This window comes from Nomascus leucogenys, chromosome 16, assembly GCF_006542625.1.
Source record: "Nomascus leucogenys isolate Asia chromosome 16, Asia_NLE_v1, whole genome shotgun sequence".
Taxonomy (NCBI): Eukaryota; Metazoa; Chordata; class Mammalia; order Primates; family Hylobatidae; genus Nomascus; species Nomascus leucogenys.
Genome location: NC_044396.1, coordinates 81,324,715 through 81,347,603, shown reverse-complemented (window position 1 = coordinate 81,347,603; position 22,889 = coordinate 81,324,715).

Genomic DNA, 22,889 nt, shown 5'->3' with positions numbered 1-22,889 from the left:
GGGAATAGCTAGTAGATTTTCCCCCATAACTAGCCTAAAGTTATTTTTAATCATTATAACATTTGCTCCTGTTTAAAGTGTTACTTTTAGTATAGTTAAAAGTAGTTTAGTCTTTTACATAGAATATAAATAGTTGAAATTAACTCATATATATTCATTCATGTATTATAATTCCAGCTCTGATACTTATTAGTTTGTTATTTGTTAGTTAAATTGTAAAAAGTAAAAATAATGATAATAACCTTATTGTGAGTTTTTTTTTAAAAAATATTATTTGAAAGTACCTAACTCAGAGCTCAACATATGGAAAGCACTCAATGAATATTTAAAAGAACTATAAAAATAGTGGAGAATAAAAAATATAATGAGGTTTCATTGTGTGAAAAATTTTAAGCCTCAATTTCATCATATGTATTAATCTTACTACCCTAGTTGGTCATGATCATTATTGCATGAGGTAATTTGAGAATCTGCAGGATACAAGTTTCCATGGAAACTTCCAATGTCCTAGTAACTTCTTAATGTTGCAACTCAAAATATGAAACCACTTGGAATGGATGGAAAGTTTCCCTGAAATTGCATATCTTTTTTTTCATTTATGAATTTATTTACTTTAAACAAACTGCCAACTGTATATGCCTGGAATGCTATGTCTGCTACCCTTCATCTATTCAAAGCATGTGATTCTTTGGAAGTTTTCTGTGTCCCCTCAACTTATTTCTTTCTTTAATCTATTATGTATTTTTTCTAAAATGCTCATTTCCTCACACCTGCCATGGATGATTATTTAACTTTTCATACATTTATCCAATCACTTCTTTATTAAGAGATATGTATTGATTACTTAATTCTGCAGGGTTCTCTGGGGAAAAGCTGAACAACGAATGATATGCACTTGTATGGATATATTTTTGTCCGCTCAATTTGGGACATCTGTAGCCATTTTGTAACCACAAGGGTTGTTAGCCTAAAGAAAAAGCCAAAACAGAGAGGAAGGCCGAGCCAAGAGCACCACGGAGTAATGCAAGGAGGGCCATTGCATTCAGCCAACTCTGAAATCCGCCTCACCTCTCAATGTCTATTCCCAGGAACTTCACAAACCATTTCCATATTGTTTAAGCTAACTTCAGTTTGGTTATTTGGGCTATTTGTAGCCCAAGGTATTTTAATTGACATACCTATTCTTATCTTTCATGTGAGAGTCTAAGCTCCTGAAGAATAAGGAATGGTTTATGAGTTTACATTGGTATACAATGGTTTACATTGATTAGCACAGTTTTGAACTTATGGTGGATATCCAGAGTTTGAATCCAGATATTTCTGATTTCATATTGCAGGAATTCCCTTTGCATTAAAAATTAATGATTCTTGGTGTTTTTAGGGTCATGCATCTTTCAACAACTGAAACTGATAAAGGTATTGACTCTCTCTCTCTCTCTCTCTCTCTGTGTGTGTGTGTGTGTGTGTCTATATATATACTTTTACATGCAGCAAACCAAATAGTTATGTGAAATTTCAGGATTTTGTAATTCTCTCTGAAGCTAGTCATTCACTCAAAGCTCTCTGCTAAGAATTCCTTTCTAAGTGATGATTTCTGTCTAGAAATTTATGTTGGCTTATTCCCCATGATCCTCTTTAAAGCCCACATAATATGAAATATGACCTTCCAAACTGGTGTAAAACTGAGAATTGTTTTTTTACTTACTGGTTGTCAACATTATTTATACCCATTGTCTACTATTAATTTGAGAGACAGGCCACTACTTTAGTGCCTAATACTTAATAAAATGATTTCTTTAATAAAGAGAGGGATTCCTCAAAAAGTAAAATGACCATAATTTAAAAAATATTTTATTTTTCATAAATTCTGATATTAATGACAACAATAATAATAATGACAGCAATGAATATTTGCATAGTGGGTTTCAGTTTTCAGAGTTTTTTGTCTAATTTACTCCATTCTCAACAGCCTTGTGAAGTAGAAAGAGTGGATATTTGTTAATTTATGACCATCTAGCATCCATTAATTTGAGGGACCTAACTAGCCCCTGTTTTGTACATTCTCGGTGGGACTATAAATCAATGTCCACTGCCCTTCTAATAGAGAACTAGAGGTCCCTGAAGGCTAGTACACTCTCCTCCCTCCAGACTCTTTCACTGCTTCAAAGAAGCCCAGGGGGTTTTGATCTATGCTAAGTCAATCACACTCTTTCTCCCAGAACTGTGTGTGTGGAATCAAGTGACTCACAGCAGAGAAAAATGGAGTCCTTCATTTTAGGTATGGCAGTCTAATGAGATGATAGACTGGCTCTTGTTGCCTGGATCCTATTTTGATTTTTGACTCTGATTTTTGCTTTGTTTCTAAGCTTGGATACTATCCTATCAATTTATTTTGTGAGATCTTTGTCAGCACTCCAATAAATTCCTTTTTTTTTTTTTTTAAGTTAACTAGATTCAGACTGGGCTACTGCCAGGAAAGAGATCTAATAATGGAGAAAACACAGACTTTTCATCTCCATATTATGTTTGAGAATGTGGAGTTGCAATTAAACAATAAAAAAGCCAGACATGCTGGGTGCCATGGCTCATGCCTGTAATCTCAGCACTTTGGGAGACTGAGGCAGATGGATCACTTTAAGTCAGAAGTTCGAGACTAGCTTGGCCAACATGCCAAAACCCCGTCTCTACTAAAGCACAAAATATTAGCCAGGCATGGTGGCACGCACCTGTAATCCTGGCTACTCAGGTGGCTGAGGCACGAGAATTGCTTGAACCTGGGAGGCGGAGGTTGCAGTTTGCTGAGATTGCCACCAATGAACTCCAGCCTAGGTGACAGAGTGAGACCCTGTCAAAAAAAAAAAAAAAAAAAAAAAAAAAAAAAGAAGCCAGTATTTAATATAAGACTCTGAGTGTTCTGCTGTTTCTAGTGCTCTTTCAGGTAATTTTTAAAAAGTCGCCTGTGTTTTCTTGGCTGTGAAAGCAAGAGTTGAACAGAATTCAACTTTGAACCCTGTATGGGTTAGTATTAATTTCAGCTGAATTAGCAGGAAACCCCAAAGTAACTGCTTTTAAAAAGATCACTTTTGGCCAGGTGCGGTGGCTAATGCCTGTAATCCCAGCACTTTGGGAGGCCCAGGCTGGCGGATCACCTGAGGTCAGGAGTTAGAGAGCAGCCTGGCCAACATGGTGAAACCCCGTCTCTACAAAAAATGCAAAAATTAGCTGGGCATGGTGGCAGGCACCTGTAATCCCATCTACTCGGGAGGCTGAGGTAGGAGAATTGTTTGAACCCAGGAGATGGAGGTTGCAGTGAGCCGAGATCATGCCACTGCACTCCAGCCTGGGCAACAGAGCGAGACTCCGTCTCAAAAAAAAAAAAAAGATCATGATCACTTTTTCCCACTCTTTCTCATGTAAGCTAAATCTGGAGGCATAGGAGTTGTGAAAAGTTGTCAGGCAGGGCCAAGGCTTTTTCTAGCTAACCTCTCAAATATCCTTAGGATATTATTTTTGTCCTCATAATTCAAGATAGTCTACATACACATCATATGTGTTTCATGGTCTCAGGATTGAGGAAGCAATTGGGCAAGATCACTTCCATATTCCTTTAAAAAGACTTACTGGCAATACCACTCAGCATCTGTGTTTATTTATTTTATTTATTTATTTTTTTGAGACAGTCTCACTCTGTCACCCAGGCTGGAGTGCAATGGTGCTATCTCGGCTCACTGAAACCTCTGCCTCCGGGGTTCAAGTGATTCTCCTGCCTCAGCCTCCTGAGTAGCTGGGATTATAGATGTGTGCCGCCATGCCCGGCTAATTTTTGTATTTTAAAGATGGGGTTTCACCATGTTGGTCAGGCTGGTCTCAAACTCCTGACCTCGTGATCTGCCCGCCTTGGCCTCCCAAAGTGCTGGGATTACAGGTGTGAGTCACCATGCCCGGCCTGTGTTTATTCTTTAATGGCTAGAACTCAGTAATATTACATTCCTAGCTGCAAGGGAGTCTTAGAAATGTAATCTTTTTAGCCAGATAAATATGCCCAGGTAAGTGTATATATTGACAAATTTTCTCAAAGGAAGTCCGTCTGTGTAAACAACACCCAGGTCATGAAACAGAACAGTGTCAACACCAAAAATGAGAATTCTGTTCATAAAGAAAAGAGAATAGATACTTGGCAGCAACTGGTAGCCTCTGCAATAAACCCCAAACACACTGCCCCACTCAATTTGCTCGATACTTAATTTAAGCAACTGCTTCTTCTTCTAATGGAAACGTCATTGGATCAACATTTTCATCATTACATCTCCAATGGCAAGTTCAGTGAGTGGCACAGAAAAGATGCTTACTAAACATATTGAATAATTGATTGAAGAAATGAATCTCTCCAATTCTCCAAAAGCTGAAATATTAAATTAACCACTTTGTACCTGAGTTTACAAAAAATTTTTTGTAAAACAGTAGAAGTTGTACAGAAAACAAAGGTCAGAAGTTATTTCAAATTTCAATTCATATATTTTGTTATTGTTGTGTAATTAGTTTCTAGGATTCAGGCAGTGAGCAATTTATATACATTATCTCATTTAATTTCCAAAGAAAAGTAGGTAGTTTTATCCATATTGAAAACTGAGGCTTAGTGGGATTAAGTGGTTTATTAAAAGTTATACGATTAGTAACATTTTCCTAAAGTTTATGTTCCTATGTCACTTCTCTGCATATAATTCTTAAGTCTCCTTGCCTTCTGCCTATAAGAACTCTTTCTCATGATGCTACCGAGTCCAGGCCCATTTTAGTTTTCTCTGAACCCCTGATACTTGTTATATTCTGGGTCTTTTCATACACACTTTGTTTCCCATCTTACATCTCCATGTACTAATTTCCATTTGCTAATTTCTATTTGGCCTTCAGGGCTCCGCTTAGATGTCAGTTTCTCTAGGAATCCTGGCCTGCCCTCCTGTGTCAATTCCTTCTCCTTTATAGTCCCACTTTGTGTCATGTCTCATCAAAGCACTTCTCAGCTGTATTATGATGCCAGCTTTCTTGTTCAATACACCCTTGGTGACAAGCTTGAGAGGAGGGTCCTAGCTCATCCACTGCTTAATCCTTAAGCACACAGTAGCCACTTGGAAATGCATGTTGGATGATTGAATGAATGAATGAAGTATAGCGCTATGATTCAAAGCAACATCTGGGCAATTCCAAAGCTTGTTTGTCCAACCTACTGATACATAGTGTCACTTTAGAGATCCTTGTCAGCAAGAGACAGACTTATCACAACATATAAATTCCAAGATGGGCTGTATCTTCTCCAGAAGAGCATTCACTCACCTGAGTTTCCCACAGAATATGACTATCCCCTAAGCTATGAAACAGTTTGTTTCACTCTGTATCTCCCAGCTTGACACATATGACCACAAAAGTTTCCTTTTTATAATGTTTATCATGATGGCTCTTTTTATTACCTTCTAATTGCAAGCAGTGGCTCCTTTTTGAGCCATAAGAACTCAAACAGGCTTTGGCGAGGCCCATCATCCCTAAATGGTGTGTGTCACGGCAGAGCACTGATTGCTTCCTCACTCCAAATATTGGAGATCTGGACACTGACAAACATCCTGTGGGGAGAATGTTCAGTGCCAGCTCCTGGGAACAGATCACTTGTCCACCAAAGTGTTTTTCATCGTTCGTTCTTTGGATTCTGTGAACTGTGTAGGCTGGGCTTTGATTTGATATTTAGGGAAGTGAACTCAATAAATAAAGGCTATTTCCCACTCTTATTGTTTCATTTCCAGTGCAGCCCTGGCCAGACAGGGCAGAAGCCATTTATTGTGGATGCAAAGCTGTGACTATGGCTGCCTGAACAGTGTGATATATGTTCTCTATCTCTGCTTTTATAAGGCAGCTGTTTCTCGGAGGATCAAGCTCAGGTATCGGCAGTGTGAATTATGAGTCCTAATCAACTTGGTCATGCTTTGTGGCCTGGGAAAAGCCAGAATGTTTCCCTTTTATGATTTGAGAGTGCACTTTTTGCAGCCTGTGGAGCAATTAGTCAATCTTTGAAATGGATACGCTGTAAATGCAGCATGTCCTTGGAGAGCCACTGGGACAGCTTACTATGGGAGGGGAGGCCATAAGGTGATCCCCACAACAAATGCCCTAGCTTTGGCTAAAAGATCTTCAAGACAATGGAAAACATGACTTTAAGAGAAAGAAAACGAAACTTCCAGACAGTCAGGAACATCGACATATTCATAGATGCCCCTCCCCACATGAAATCACTAACTTGTCAAAGAGATTTTATAGCATGAAGACTAAAGGTTAAAAAGGAACCTGCTATTTACTTTGTAATTTTAAAGTTATGTAAATAACTTTATACATAGTTGAACTTTCAGCTATTTCTCTAATTGTCACATTGCTTTGTCAGGCTTAACATTATGTTTGTGTAAGGAAATGATGATCTCCTGAAAGTGTGGAGGAAGACCAGAAATTAAATATACCTCAGGTTTAGATGAGAACTGGGAAGTGGGAGCTGTTGTCCTTGGCATGATTATTTCTCCCCTGTGTATATTTTTAAAAAGGTATATTGAGGTGGCATTCACTTAACATAAAATTAACCATTTTAAAGTGAACAATTATGTGACATTTAGTACATTCATAATGTTGTACAAACACCATGTCTCTCTAGCTCGAAAATATTTTTGTTACTCCAAAAGAAAACTTCAAAACGGTTAAGCAGTTACTCCATTTCCCCCTTTCCCATACCCCCTGGCAATCACTAATCTGCTTTCTGTTTGTATGGATTTACCTATTCTAGATATTTCATATAAATGAAATCATATACTGTGTGACTGTGTCCAGCTTCTTTCCTGTATATATATAACAAAGAAACCAGAATTAGGTAACATAACATCAGGTGAAAAGATAACTTGGTTCCAGAACTGTTGTTGTAGGAACCCCAGATGGGCACTTATTTGAGATGGGTACTGGAAATATGGAAACAAACATTATAAATATACTACAAAGCTATAGTAATCAAAACAGCATGATATTGGCATGAAAAACAGACACATAGACCAATAGAAAGCCCAGAAGTAAATTCACATATTTATGATCAACTGATTGTTAACAAAGGCACCAAAAACACACAATTGGGAAAGGAAAGTATCCTCCATAAATTGCTATGGGAAAATTGGATATCTGAAGAAGAAAGAGATTTTTATCTTTATCTCAACACCATATACAGAAATCAACTCAAATGAATTAAAGACTTAAATGTAAGACCTAAAATTGTAAAACTACTAGAAAGGGGGAAAATCTCTATGACATTGGTCTCGGCAATAATTTCTTAGGGCCCAAAAAGCACAGGCAGCCAAAGCTCTTCTACTTAATTCATTTTTTCACAGCACCTTGAAATACTCTGGGTTAAGTATGTGTGTGTGGAAGGACTTGCCAATAGTCTTGCATATGTCAATTAACAGTTGTTTATTCAGTACTCATAGATTCTCCTGCATGTTTTTATCTTTGCCAAACAGCATAAGTGTACAATGTACAATTTAGATCAAACTACACTTTCCTGAGCAGCTTCATATATAATAAATATAATTAGTAATAGAAAACCAGCATTTAATAAATCACTTTCGTAGAACAATCATTTAATTTAGATGATTAGTTATTTGCTAAATTACTCAAGTAACAATCTGCTTCTGAGTGGAAAAACGCAAAAACAAAAACATTTAGGAATGAACTATTACTGTTCTCAGTAAATAGGACCATTATCTATCCAATTTCTAAATCCAAACTTAAATATCCTTAAGCCTTCCCTTTCCTTCAGTTTCAACATCCAATCAACTGCTAATTCTCCTTTTCAAGTCCTTGAAGATTCTTTATTACACTAATGTGTCTCTAATACACTGCCATTCTTATTTCAATGTTCCATCGTTTCCTTTCTGGGACACAAAACAGCCTCCTAGTTTGTCTACTAACTTTAGTCTTGATCCCCACTAATCCACCTTTCCCCAGCCTTTGAGGTACTCTTTACACACACACACACACACACACACACACACACACACACACACACACCCCACACTCGTATACTACCCTATTAAAAACCTTCAAAGTTTTGCTGCCTTTGAAATAAATCTGAACTTACATAAACTGACTAGCATACAATTCTAGCAGTATCTCTTTCCACTCCCAATCATTCATGTCTTCCCTGCTATGTTCCATCTATTCAGAACTTTTTTAGGGTCCTGACAGCACCCTGCCTTTCTCTCCTTCTTGGGCCTTTGTTTTTATTGCTTCCTTTGCCTGAAATGCACCCTTCTCTAATCCTTTTTCACTTAGATTCTCCTTCGCGTATTTCAGGACTTAGCTTAGATACTACTTCATCTAGGCAGTCTTCCTTCCACCTCTCAGCTCTTCAGGGCCTGCAATCTGAACCCTTCCTCAGTTCATGAAGCACCCTGGAATCAGACGTTTAATTGCCAGTTTAGGTACTTTTCTCTTCCCTGAACTGTGCAATGCTGGAAGACAGGGATTATGGCTCATTTGTTATTGATTCCCCAGTGCTTAATGTAAGTTAAGGCCTGGCAGTGATATTTATTGATGGATCATGGGATATTGGGAAGGTTTAACTGGTCTCAAGAGGCCAGAGACTAAAGGTTTACTACGTAAGGCCACATCATTTTATACACTTCTTGATCAGTTAGAAGAAATAATGCCGATCTAGGCTTAAAAGACTAAATGTCAGAACGCTTTTGCTCAGCTGTTCCGGAAGAAGCAGAGCCTGCGTAGTAATAGTTTCAGTCATTGTCTCCATTGAGACTAGTAAGACTATCGCCTCCCTGAAATCTGGCCCTGCACACACATGCAATTATCTTTCCTTCTTGTGAAATTTTATAAGACTTAAGAGTTACTCATATTCTGGACTGGCTTCCTGACCTCAGTTTATGAAATGAAAGCAGAGAACTGAATACAATAGCCCTAAAAAAAAACTTTCCCAATGAAACAAATCTTGTGCCTTGATGGGGTGGTAGTTAAATAAGTCTGTGTGTCTGTGTGGTCACTGAATCAACCACTGGTCATTTAGTTAGGGTTTGGAAGACCATCTTATAGGACTAAGACTGATTGGTCTTACTGGCAGTCCCAACAGCCTCAAACATTTGTTACATTTGTTTCACAACCTTTGTTTAATAACTTTTGTAGAATTGGTCACTCGTACATTTGCGCTAACATAGCACTTTATGCAAGCAATTACTATGGTGTTATCACTATGGTATGAAGTTATTTAGAAGTAAATTTGTCTCTCTTTGAGCATAGAAATTGCTTCTCAAATTCCTCTTTATACCTTTTGTGTGTAGCACAGAACCCCATACATGATAAGTAATTACAACGATTACTTTAATAGAATCAAATAGTTATCTTATGGGAGTGAAATTGTGTCTGATTCTTCTCGTCTCTCTAGTACTAGTACAGTTTCATGAAAGGCTCTCAATTGTTGTTGATATTATTATAGAAAATGAAAAATTCCCTTGCTCCATAAACATAACACCGTTACTGATCACACACGATCTCCCAAGCTATAGGCGTGTAATAATGCTCCTGTATCAGAGATGATCCTGAGAAGAATAGCCATGATTCAACTTGTTAGTACTCTGTATTCTCAAAACCCCATTAGGGAATACATATTAGGAGTAATTCAATTAGAAACATAAAATTTACCGTGTAATTATATGTGTGTCATATATCAAATTATTGTTGAGGCTGATAAACATGATTTGAAATTAAATCAAGGACCATCTACCCTAGCAGATGCAATGACCAGAATTCAGTGTGCCTGGTCCACTTGACCACAGCCAGACTTGGAATCTGTGGGTGTTGGCTTTTTTTGCAGGGAACATTTCCTTGTCTCATTTGTGCCACTTGGTAGAGGAAAGGTTATTTTTTTGGTCATAGTGATCCCATTTTTTCTCGGAAAAGATAAAGATGCCTCTCATCTCGGGGCTCCATACTTCGGGAACACAGAGTTCTGTTCTCCCCGTGGGAATCGAAGAATGTCAATCAGAGAATGTCACATCCAGTCGGTTCAGAGGAAGGAGAATATCTTCCCACATTCTTTACTCTGACTCTGTTTCCCAGAGGATGCATTCAGTTATTTTAGTGAGTCATAAAAAATCCCTGGAGGTATCATACTTATTCTGAGTTTGTGCTTCCCTCTACCAGCTTTTTTTTTTTTTTTTTGGCTAAAGAAAATTAAGGTGGTGAGTAGAGAAGTGGTAATGATGATTTAAAAAGAGGAGAGAATTCAGGGACAAAAGCGTCAGTTTCAGAAGGCCATGTCATGTAGTCACCACCACACAAACATGTGGCCTTGGGCAAGTCATCTAACTGCTAAGAGCCTTAGTTTCTTCATCAATAAATTCAGAAAAATAAGACCTGTTATTTACTAAAATGTGCATTTATTATTTTTATGTATGCTTGTACTTATTTTTTAAATGATAAAGTCTTATAAGATAGCTCACAGAAACTAGTTCAATTATGCTGAGGTGTGCTGATCTTAATGGGACCATCAGATCCACCCAGATAGGGAGAACCTTCTAGGACTAGTTAGTTCAGCTGAGCTGCTTAATCCTGATTGCAATGGGTGGTTTTACCAAAGAGGTGCCCAAGGAAGAGTTAGTGTTGCTTTCCTTTACCACTTTTTTGACTCCAAATAGACAACTACAAAGTGGTCATGCCATTTTAATAGGTTTCATTGTGTTGCTTGTTGCCAATTTTATACAAGCAATGGTTTCACATTTACATTAGTGAGAGAATTCTAATCTTTGGCAGATAGGGGCTCTATTTATTTATAGCTCTGTGTCTTAGTTTCTTCACCTGCCAGATTGGGCCAATAATACATGTCCTCCTTATCTTAAAGTGGATTTGTGAGATCACAAAATAAAAATGTTTTGAAAAGTGGAAAGCAGTAATTCCATGGAAATTGTTTCTATTTTGCCTTGTCTTTTAGTTTAGTACAGTGATAGGCAACTGTTAGGCATACAGTAAGCAATTGTTCAATGACCTAAATGATTCGAAGGTAACCTCTCGATTGGATCAGAACACTCATTGTTGGATCTCCACAGATGAACAAGGCTGATCGGCTCATTTACTTCAAGGTTTAAAGAAAGAGAGCTGCATAATTGCATACTTCTTCCCCATAAAGGAGATGTATCTCCTAATTAAACCAATTATAGTCTTTCTTCTGGACTATGCAGGCCATTAGATAACACTTTAGTCACAATGGATACATAGCAGGGTTTTTCAGCTTTGGCACTATTGACATTTTGGGCCCGATAAGTCCTTGCTGTAGGGGCTATCCTGTGCATCCCTGATCTCTACCCACTAGATGCCTATATAAACTCAGTACTCCCATCTGCTCCCCTACAGTTGTGGAAACCAAAAATATCTAAGTCTCTCCCGGGGGAAGGGGACAAATTTTTCCTTGGTTGAGTAGCACTGGGAATATAGATTGAGATACTAGAGTAGTATACAAATCAACCATTAAATATTTGTTGGTTGATTAAATCACTCCTGTAACAGCTCTTTATGGATCACCTACCAGGTACCTAGTTCACTTGACCACAGCCAGGCCATACCAAAATCTGACTTTTTTTTTCCTAAAGGCTCAGAATAAGAAGTGGAAATGCTATTTACTAAAAGGTACATTATTTTACTAAGGTCTGTATTAGTCACAGTCTCGTGGATTTAAAAACATGAATAGCTATGTATAATATGAGGTAGTACAATACACACTACTGTGATAGAATTAAGAACATTGCTATGAGAATACAAGTTAACTCTTGTCTTAAGTTGTGGGTGGTTTTGGAAGGATTCTCCAAGGAACATGAGTAGGATCTCATAAGTACAAATGATTATTTGTACAAATTTTCCCAGCTGTGTACATTTCCTGTACAATTAGTTGTTTTTGTTATGTTATATATTTTTAAGAGCTAAGTGTTTATTAAGTTAGTTCTCCTTGAAGATGGGAATGAGTTTTGTGTTTAAAAAGTAGCAGGCAGGCTGATGGACAGGTAGTGTGTTGGTGCACCACATACTATAGCTGTGAATAAAACAGATACAGACCCTGCCTCCAGATGCAGAGGCTGCCTCCAGAATCTCTAAAGCATAATTCTAGTCTTTTGTCCTTCCCTTACTTCAGGTACCTCTTTAGGTATGTAATTCTCTCTCATAGCCTCAGTTTTCCCAGGTATGAAAGCAGGAGGCAGGATGAGATTATCCCAAGTGTCAGCATCTGACCTCTTATTAATTAAATATTTCTTTTATCTTCCACAGTCCTAAATCACTAAGTTTTCAAGAAAAGTCAATTGCTACTTGCCTTGTGGGAATAAAATAGATTAAAAACCTTATTCTGATACAGGTCCATTCCAGGTTCCTGGAGAATGGCACCACTTTCTTGGGGGAGATATTTTTGCCTAATTGGATATATTCATTTGAAAGTAAGAGAACTTAGAAGAAATGAGAAATAAAGAATATCAGGTTCTAAAAATATTTATTATGTAAGTGCTGAGGCTCGTATCTGGGAGAATTATATCAGTCTTACGAGATTCTATTCCTGTATAGGTGCCATAACTACAATTTCTTTATCCCACAGCTACGAACAAGGATATCACTCTCACAGGATTTCTACCTATTCTATTTTTCTATGCAGCACAAAACTGGATTATTTCTTTCTCTGGAGACAATGACTACTAATGGTAATAAAAGTAATCCATAAAGATGATTAAACCATAGTTATAATTTGTAACCTAAATACTGTATAAATTCTCAAACTATTGCACATGTAGTATCTACTTGTTCCTCCCAAAAACAGTATCATGTAGGTTACACAGAGATCATTATTTTCATTTTGTATATAGGAAGCTGAGATTTAGAGAAGATAATGAACACATTTGAATTTTCACAGAAAAGAAGATGCAGAGGCATGATTTTACTGATGTTTTCACAACATCAGGATATTGTGAAATATTCAATAATGAACAAAATGAGTCAAAACCAAAGGTAAGCCACAGGGTAAGGGTAGATAATTGCAATACACATGCTAACAAAGGATTTATATCCAAAATATATAAAGAACTGCTACTAGTCAGTAAGTGCAAGACAGACAACTCAATAGCAAAACTTGGGCAGAAAGCTTGAATAGAAACTTCATAAGAGTATATTTAAATCACCGATAAACTTAAGAAAAGCTGTTCCGCTCCATTAGTCATCAGGGAAGTGAAACTTAAAATCACAATACAATGTCACTGTGCATTAACCAGAATGGTTCAAATGAAAAAGGCGAACATATCTAAAGTTAGTGACCATGTTGAGCAACAGAAACTCTTACACACTGCCTGCGGGAGCATATGTTGTTGCTAACACTTTGGGAAGCTGTTTGGCAGTGTTGACTAAAGTCAGACATTTTCATATCCTATGACCCAGATATTCAGTCCTAGGTACCTAAATGAAAACTTGTTGACATACATCAATGAAAGAAAATCATCTTTGAGAATACTTACAGCAACACTATAATGGTCTTAAAGTAGAATAATCTAAATATTTATCCACAGAAGGACAGATAGACAAACTGTGATATGTTTATATAATAAAATATTATATAGTAATGAGAATGGAAGATGCAACTGTAGTCAGCAACATTAATTTATCTTATAAATATTGAGTTAGTGAAAGAAGCCCTAAGCAAAAGAGTGCCTACAGTATAATCCTGTTAATACAGATTTTAGCAAGAGTTAAAAGTAATCTTGGTGTTAGAAATTAGAATAGTAGTTACTTTTCAGGTGCAGAGATCAGATGAGGGTCCAAGGGATTCTGGGAAGCTGATAATGTTCAATTTTATGATATGGATGCTGGTTATACAGGTTTGTTCAAGTTTATGAAAATCCATAAAACTGCACATATGTGATTTGTATACTTTATGTATGTTATTCCTCAGTACAATTTTACTAAATTTAACAAATAAAGAATGGAGTCATTAGGACACAGTGAATATCTCTGTATGCCAAGAAGAGAGATGACTTAATGAGAAATTACCAACAAGTTTTGGGGTGGCTTAAGAAAGTACAGCTAAGGAAATGAAGAATGAAAAATGGGGTATATCAGTATGTGAATAGACCACTGGGCACCTGCTCAGATGAAAAAAAGGAACTGATGTGGGTTTAGTAAATTGCTGAAGGTCCAATAGTTTGCAAGTGGTTCAGCTGGAATTCCAATCAAAATCTTTTTATTCCCTAGCTCCTACTTCTTCAACTATATCATCCCAGCAGACAATATCTTACTTCAACCCTGAAATAGTGAAGAATAGGAAAAGCAGAAGGAGGAAAAAGAGTAGATGTCATCGAAAAATGATGTTAAATATTGGGTTAAAGTCAGCCTTTCACCATAAGCTCTGTGAGGCTGTAGTCTGTATTTATCTTGCTAGCCTCTCTTGACCCAAAAATAGTTCTTTAATGGAAAGAATGCACAAATGAGTTAATGAATGATTGAAAATAGAGGAGAAAGAAAACAGACTTGGGAAGATTGCCACACTCCATCAAACTAACAAATTCTTTTGTTTTCTTTGTTTTTTTCATATTTTAAGTTAATAAATGAATAGAAAGTTATATATGTAATTATATATTTATATAATTATGTAATTTTGTTGTATATATACAATTTTATATACACAAGTATATACAAACACACACATAATAATAATGTGTGTGTGTATACACCCACCCTATACATACACACTTACTTGGCCTACAAGTTCAGGGATCTCAATATCCCTAATTACAGTGTACATTGCAGGCTACACAGAAGCACTGCTGATTTCAGCCCTGGCAGGACTCCTGTTTAAACATACTTCCCAGAAATCTTGGGCAGCTTGCCATGGTAAGGAAACAATTTACGTCAGACTTTGAGCAGGGGAATCCGTCAGGGGTGGGGAGGAAGGCGGGGGTGGGTCGTTAAAGGTGGTAAGATTAAGGCTTTTCATAGACCCTACAGCTGATCATTATTTCCCTGATCCACTGGAAAGACAGAGTGGTTATTATTCCTCTTTGGCTTACCCTTGCCTCGGCAGCTCTGCTCTGAAAGTCAATGGCTGCCTGAAGATTGCTTTGGGGAATACCAAATAGGTCTGGCTATGATGCTAAAGAATTTTTCTGTATTTTTTTCTGGCTGTCTTGATGGTTTGCCACAATTAAGATATTAAGATATTTCTTTTTGTTAATTACGGATGGCCTTTGATGTTTCCTTTAGCTCAAGACTGAGGTTGAAATGACCTTAGAAATGATTTAGTCAAACTTGTTCCTGTTGGAGGAATTATTTGCATGACAACAACAAAAAATCATTCCCTATTCAACAAATATATATTAAGTGGGAAGATATTGTTAGTATTCTACCTAATGTTCAACTTCCTTTCCTTTTTTCAGGCTAGCAGCCCTCTCGTGATTTTTTTTTTCATTTTGAGAGGGAGCATTATGTCCATATCCAAGCAATAAATTTTTATTGGTGTAAGTTAATCTCGACGATCCTATTCTCAGCATTCTTGGAAGCTCTAGTGTATCTTAGTTCTGCCCAAAGAGGCCTAAGAAAAGGAAGTTTTCCTGCAGAATTCTTAAAAAGGTTTTGATTTTCTGATAAAGAAGGACAACATACTGCAATGCCCTTTCTCATTCTTGTCTGGAATGTGATAGTTGCCAACTTGTGACCATGAGGATAATGGCAAGAAAGTTAAAGACACTATTGATGTATTGAACCAACATAAGTAATCACTTTCTCATTCCTGCCTGGAATGTGATAGTTGCCACTTTGCAACCATGAGGATAATGTCAAGATAGTTGTAGATATTATTGATGTATTGAACCAACACAAGTAACCACTTAACTTTAGAGATCTTTTCATACTAAGAAAATAGAAGAAGTCACTGTGGCCATGTTTTTGTGTTTCTTAGAAAAGAAATACACATTCAAAATATACTATATTCCAGGCATTGTGTTGAGAAAAGGAGTGGTAGACAGAGAGATGCACTGTTGAGATTACCTGTCAGGAAGGACTTGCTACCGACTGCAGGGGACAGGAATCAGCAGACATTCTCCAGCCATCAGCTTCTTCAGGATCTACCTCAGTGTCAAGGAACCACCTGACCTGAGGTCTCATTCTTCCTTGGGCAGACTACATCTTATAACAAAGTGAGGTAAGGGCATAAAAACCAGTCAGGTGGGATCACTGAGGGATACTCTGACAGGTAATACTAACTCGAGAACTCCCCACCAAGCTGACTCTTGGTTTAGTGGGCATTGCATTAGTGATCTTGAAAGGCAATAGCAAGGAAGAAAGGTCCTGCCCAGAGCTTTGAGCATTGCCCCTGGTTATCCATTTTGTGAGAAAAGATAATTGGCCAAGGTTAGAATATATATGGACACAGGGACAGGTATAAATGGCCTGGCAGGCTGGTCAGTGATGTGGAAAGAAAGGCATTGGAATACCAGAGGCAGGAGTTTGGGCTACAGGCATATGAATGTGCATTTGGAAGTAGGCACAATGTATCATTGTATAACAGATGAACAGCCACCTGAGAGTACCTACCATCAGAAAGGCACTAAGCAGCCAAGGAGACAAAATGATTAGTTAGTTGATTTCAACCAGCTTCTTTCATCAGCCACCCCAGCGTTGGTGTAATAGGCACATGAGTGATGTGGCCAAGGTGGCAGAGATGGAGATTACACACAAGTCCTACAGCATGGACTCCCACTGACCAAGGCTGACGAGCTGCTGAAATGGCATGGCAAGGGATGTTGGATGTTCCAGCAAAATAAATAAAACAATGAACTCGTGACATGGCACCAATCCTTGAGAAGATGAGTTGGCCACATCAGGCCTATTCCATTCTAGATAAACCAGTGGTTCGTTCTCACAGGAACAGACACAATATTTCGGGTTAGTATTTGCCTTTATTACCTTTGGAATTTAAGCAACTACCACGATTTGAGAGCTTACAGCATGATATACTAGTGTGGGATTCCTAACATTGTATTAACCCAGAAGAGCCATTTTATAGCAAAGGAGGGCTGGAGGTGTTCTTGTGTTGAGCAACAGTGCACCCTCCTAGGTGATACCTGTCAGTCCCATGGCACAATTTGTGGCACTATTTTACAACTGTTGGTTCATAAATACATACTAGGCATTCCTGATCCAAGTGTCTTGTTTTCCTAGCTCTCTAGAGCAGGTTTCTGGACAAGGAGATAGATAGTCACCCCTATTTTAATGCCCTGCTCTGCCAGAGGACAATTCTGTACTATTCTGTGCAATAGTGCTTATCAAATTAGCATTAACAACTTAGGAATGATTAGAATAATAATAGAAATCATTAAAATTTAGGAAACATTTGGGGATTTGAAGTTAGGACTCAGAATTCATTAGGTTTATTGATATAATTTATCAGTCATAAAACAAGATCTTACATGAGTTCTGTACACACTTGTTTTTCCATAAATGTACTTGTGATAATGGACAACAATGAAAAAATATGCCCAGAGATTCTGGAGACACGGCTTAAAATTATATGCAATGACTTTGACTTTTCTTCATGCCTCATGTCTCATTTTAAAATTTTATGTAAATTTTGTCTTTTTATTTTAAAATAGATCCATTTATGTCTTGTTATAAAACAATCAATTTATCTCCAAATCTTAATAAAAATAAATGTTCAAAGAAGATGTGCCATACTCCCCCTTTGTCCTCATTATTTTCCTTCATACCATCACGTCTCCTTGGTGAATCCTTGGACTCCTAGAAACTACTCGGAAATGGAACAAAGATAAAAGTAGCAAGAATGCAGAGGACTGATCACTGGAGAATACTTGTTCAAATAGAGGAAACAGAAAGAGAAGCCATAAAGAAGGCTGAGATGCATAGTTAGAAGGATAAGAAGAGATTACAGCCAGAGAAACTGAGAAAGGACAGAGTTTAAACTACAGTGTCAGATAAAGCAGGAGTCAACTTGTGAACTCTGAAAGAAGCAGAAATAGAAGCCATAATAATGTGGGTTAAAGAATGAGTGGAAAGATATGGAAGGTTGACTAAAATTAAAAACTCTGCAGTGGTAAAAAGATAAGGGTCAATGACAAAGGAGGGGCAACAAATAGATGAGAGTGAGAAAGGAGGAGCTAAAAGAGCATGTTCCCCCTGAATCTAAAATAAAAATTGGAATTATTAAAAAAAGAAGTGAATACGGTCAATGACTAAGCAATATCATTAGATATTAATTATTAAGCCAGGGTCCATTTTATAAATGAAAGATAGAGAATATAAATATAATAGGAATGAAACTGTTCTTGTGTGTTGTCACATTTTCCCCCGTGAAGGAAATTTCCAAAGACAGTAAAGTCCATATCAGTACCTTGCTTAACAAGCAAAGGGAGTAGACGCAAAACATCTTTTAAAGGCAATTTTGGGGAACTTGTATAGGAAAGTTGAAAGAGTCCAGGGTTTGGGGATTAGAAAGATTAAGATTTGATTCTCAAACAGCAATAATTAGAGTAAGTATTCATTCTCTTTGGACCTTAGTGTTTCATTCCATTACAAAGGGCTAATGATTCCTGCTTTAAGGGTTGAAATGGGGGGTTGAATAGGATTTCCTGGCACTCTAAATGCTGAGTCCCCATCTTTAGTTCATCAAAAGCCTCAGATTGGCCAAGGAAAGCTGCTGTTTGTCCTGTGCTACATTAATGACCCTGACCCAATCCCTATTTCCATATATACTACATGGATCTATTAACATATCTTCCCTCAGACTGTCCAGTTTAAATTCAACAGATGAAACCATGACTGTTCTGTGTTACATTTTAGATGTGAGGATGTACACAGCTACCCTGATTGAGTTTGGATGATTTCCAAGTTTCCTTAGGAAGACATTTACGTGTCATGACTTAGGAAGGACTACTTCTGTAAAGGTCTGTTTATTATTCATAGATCGATTTTAGTCTCTGCCAAGTGCCTTTCCTCACCTTGTTCCAAATTTTGAGGGACTCATAATTTATTCAACAAATTCTTATAGAACATCTCTGATGTGCCAAGAACTATGTGAACTGTTGGGAATACACATGTTAATAAGATCTGGTTTCTGGAGATGAGGTGTCAGGCATACACACATTTTGTGCAAATAAAAGTATGGTCAGTGCTAAAATAGTATTATAAATACTATTTTTGTGTCATTCTCTGAATCACAGTATCTCCTTCAGATACTGTTAGGGGGAAACCCAATTTCCTTTTTTTAATCACATTGTATACATTTATGGGGTACAATGTGATGTTTTGATATGTCTACATAATGTGGCATGATTAAATTGAGCTAACTAGCACATCTATCACCTCGCTTGCCTATCATTTATTAGTATGAAACATTAGAAATATACTCTCATAGTTATTTTGAAATATATAATACATTATTATTGACTGTTACCCTGGTGTGCCATAAATCTCAAAACCTATTCCTTCTGTCTATCTGAAACTTTGTATCCTTTGATCAACAACTCCCTATTGGTGCCACCCCTGCATACCCTCTGATAACAATCTTTCTACTTCTGTAAGTTCAACTGTACTAGAATTCACACATTAAGTGAGTTCATGTGGTATTTGTCTTTCTTTCTGTGCTGGACTTACCTCACCCAGCATAATGAGATTTCTCAAAAGAAAACATAAAAATGGACAATAGGTACATGAAAAAATGCTTAGCATCACAAATCATGAGAAAAATGCAAATGAAAACCACAATGAGATGTCACCTCACACCTTTAAGAATGCCTTTTTTCAAAAAGATGAAAGATAATAAGTGTTAGAGAGAATGTGGGGAAAACAAAACTGATATACATTGTTGGTGGAAATGTAAATTAGTATAACCATTATGGAAAGCAACATGGATGTTCCTCAAGAAAGTGAAAATGGAACTACCATACGAACAGTAATCTCACTTCTGGGTGTATAGCCAAAGGAACTGAAATTAGTATGTCGAAGGGATATTTGTACCTCCATGTTCATTGCAGCGTTATTCACAATAGCCAACTATGAAAACCACCTAGGTATCCATCAACGGATGAGTGGATACAAACAATGAAATTCCCCTCAGCCTTTAAAAAGAGGGGAATCCTGTCATTTATGGCAACATGGATAAATCTGAAGGAAACACAATTTCTAATTAACATGTTTCCAGGAGGAAACTTCCACTATCAGGAGAGAAATTAATTAGGACAGAAACAGTTCTGACTTTTTGTGCCACCCTCCTCACAAAAGAAACACCTGATCTGAATGTGGAGTTTGGAAAATCAGATCTAAAGTACACAACTTTGGTTTTGTTTTCTCTTCTTCCTCCCCATTGGCAGGTCTACAATTGTCCAGCTACTTAATACAGGAAGATAAGTTTAATGTGATGGAGGTGGTAGTGGTAGAAGAAGCAGTTGAAAGGCTTACCTTGACAAAGGGTAAAGCACTTCCTCTAATTCACCATCAACAATAATAAAAGCATGTTTTCTATACATTCCTCAAATTCCCTTGTGGATTATTTTTTTCTGCAGTTATTAGATTCATAGTTGTATTAGTCCATTTTCATGCCTGAGACTGGGCAGTTTACAAAAGAAAGAGGTTTATTGGACTTACAGTTTATTGGATTTACAGTTCCACATGGCTGGAGAGGCCTCATAATCATGGCAGAAGGTGAAAGGCAAGGAGGATCAAGTCACATCTTACATGGATAGTGGCAAGCAAAGAGAGAGAGCTTGTGCAAGGAAACTCCTATTTTTAAAACCATCAGATCTCGTGATATTTATTCACTCTCATGAGAACAGTATGGGAAGGACCTGCCTCCATGATTCAAACATCTCCCACCAGGTCCCTGTGGGAATAACATGTGGGAATTATGGGAGCTACAAGATGAGAGTTGGGTGGGGACACAGAGTCAAACCATATCAACAGTTCTCTGTGTGGAGTAATTCATGTTTATTATTCATACTATTTAAATATCATAAATCCTTACAGAATTTATGTCTGCTTACTTTAATCAGAACTTTACAGACATATGCATTAACTTCTGCCAAGTGACTGAATTTGTCTATTTCTCTTAGTTCTGTTAGTACTTGCTTTATAAAGGATTTTGAAGCTATATTATTAGGTGGATACAAATTTTGCAATGGTACATTTTCCTTAAAGGTTGATGCTTTTATAATCAAAAACCATACCTTTTAATATTTAGTAATTTTTTTTGCTTTAAAAATTACCGTGGAACTTTGGTTTCTGGTTCTTCATGTAAAGAGCTTGAAAGTCACCACTCCATCCTAACAATAAGGGAAAAGCTGAGCAACTGAAAAATCAACAGGGATCAATTCTTAGATCTGTAAGAGAAGTACGTCACAGGGCAAACTGCTGCCTCTAAAGCTGGAGAGACAGACAGATGAATACAGAGGATCACAACTCACTGGAGCAGAAACTCAGGAGCAGAAATCCCCATGGGAACCAGTGCTGGAGTTGGGAATCCAGAACTGTAATTGACAAATTGATGGTGGTTCAAAGTAGACAAGTGTGAGACTTCAAAACTCCAGAGGGACCTAGTCATAGGAGGGCCCCACACTTTTGTGAGTTTTATCTCAGGAACTCAACCAGGCTCTCATAGTAAATATGAGAGAAAAGTCCCTTCTTATTCTGGCAGGGAAGGGGAAAAGGAACTATTTTGAAATATATCAGCATAGTCTGTTCTCAACAGTCTGTCCTCAGAGAAATTAGCTAACTAGAGCCTGCCAGAGTTTTATCTCACCACACTGACCAGCAGGAAGGGAAATACCCAACTTCAGCCAGCTCCAGATTTCCATGTAGAAACACCTGAAGTAAAAAAAAGAAAGAAAATAAAGAAAAAAAAAAAACCTGAGAGGCATTTATGAAGTTCATGAGCCAGAGGTGTGGGTTCACTAAAAGACTGAGACTTGGTTCTAAGACTATAAACACTGCCATCCCTCTACATTTTACCACCACTAAAGGCCTTATTGTAACAGTTCCTTTAACAATATCTCATGTCTGGCTATCAATAAAAAAATTACAAGATATACTAAAAAGCAAAAAACACAATTTGAAAAGACAGAAGAAATATCAGAACCAGGCCTGGTAGAGATGTTGGAATTATCAGACCAGGGGTTTAAAACAACTATGCTTAATATGATAAGGGCTTTAATGGATAAAGTAGACAGCATTGCAAGAACAGATGCACAATGTAAGCAGAGAGATGAAAATCCTAAGAAAGAACTAAGAAAGAAATGCTAGAGATAAAAAGCAGTGTAATAGAAATAAAGAATGCCTTTGATGCTCTCACTAGTAGACTAGACATGGCTGAAGAAATAATCACTGTGCTTGAGGATATATCAACAGAAACCTCCCAAACTGGAAAACAAAGAAAATAAAACTAAACTAAACTAAAAAAGGGAACAGAATATTCAAGAACTGTGGGATAACTACAAGAAGTGTAAATACATGAAATGGCAGTACCAGAAGGAGAACAAAGAGAGAAAGGAAGAGAATAAATATTTGAAACAAAAATGACTGAGAATTTCTTAATATCAGACATTGATATATTATAATGCTTTGTGATACTAAATATCTCAAAATGGAGTACTTATGACAAGTGATTCAGCTTATAGTGACATTGCTGAACCCTCAGAATGATGAATGTATGTATGGTGGATTGAGGTAATCAGATGTCACCTGCTGTGGCCAGACACTTTTGAGACCTGACAAGAAAGTGAAGCCAAAATACAGCTAAAGATAATGGCCATGGACACTCATGTGGAGGGGCATAAAAACTGCAAAGA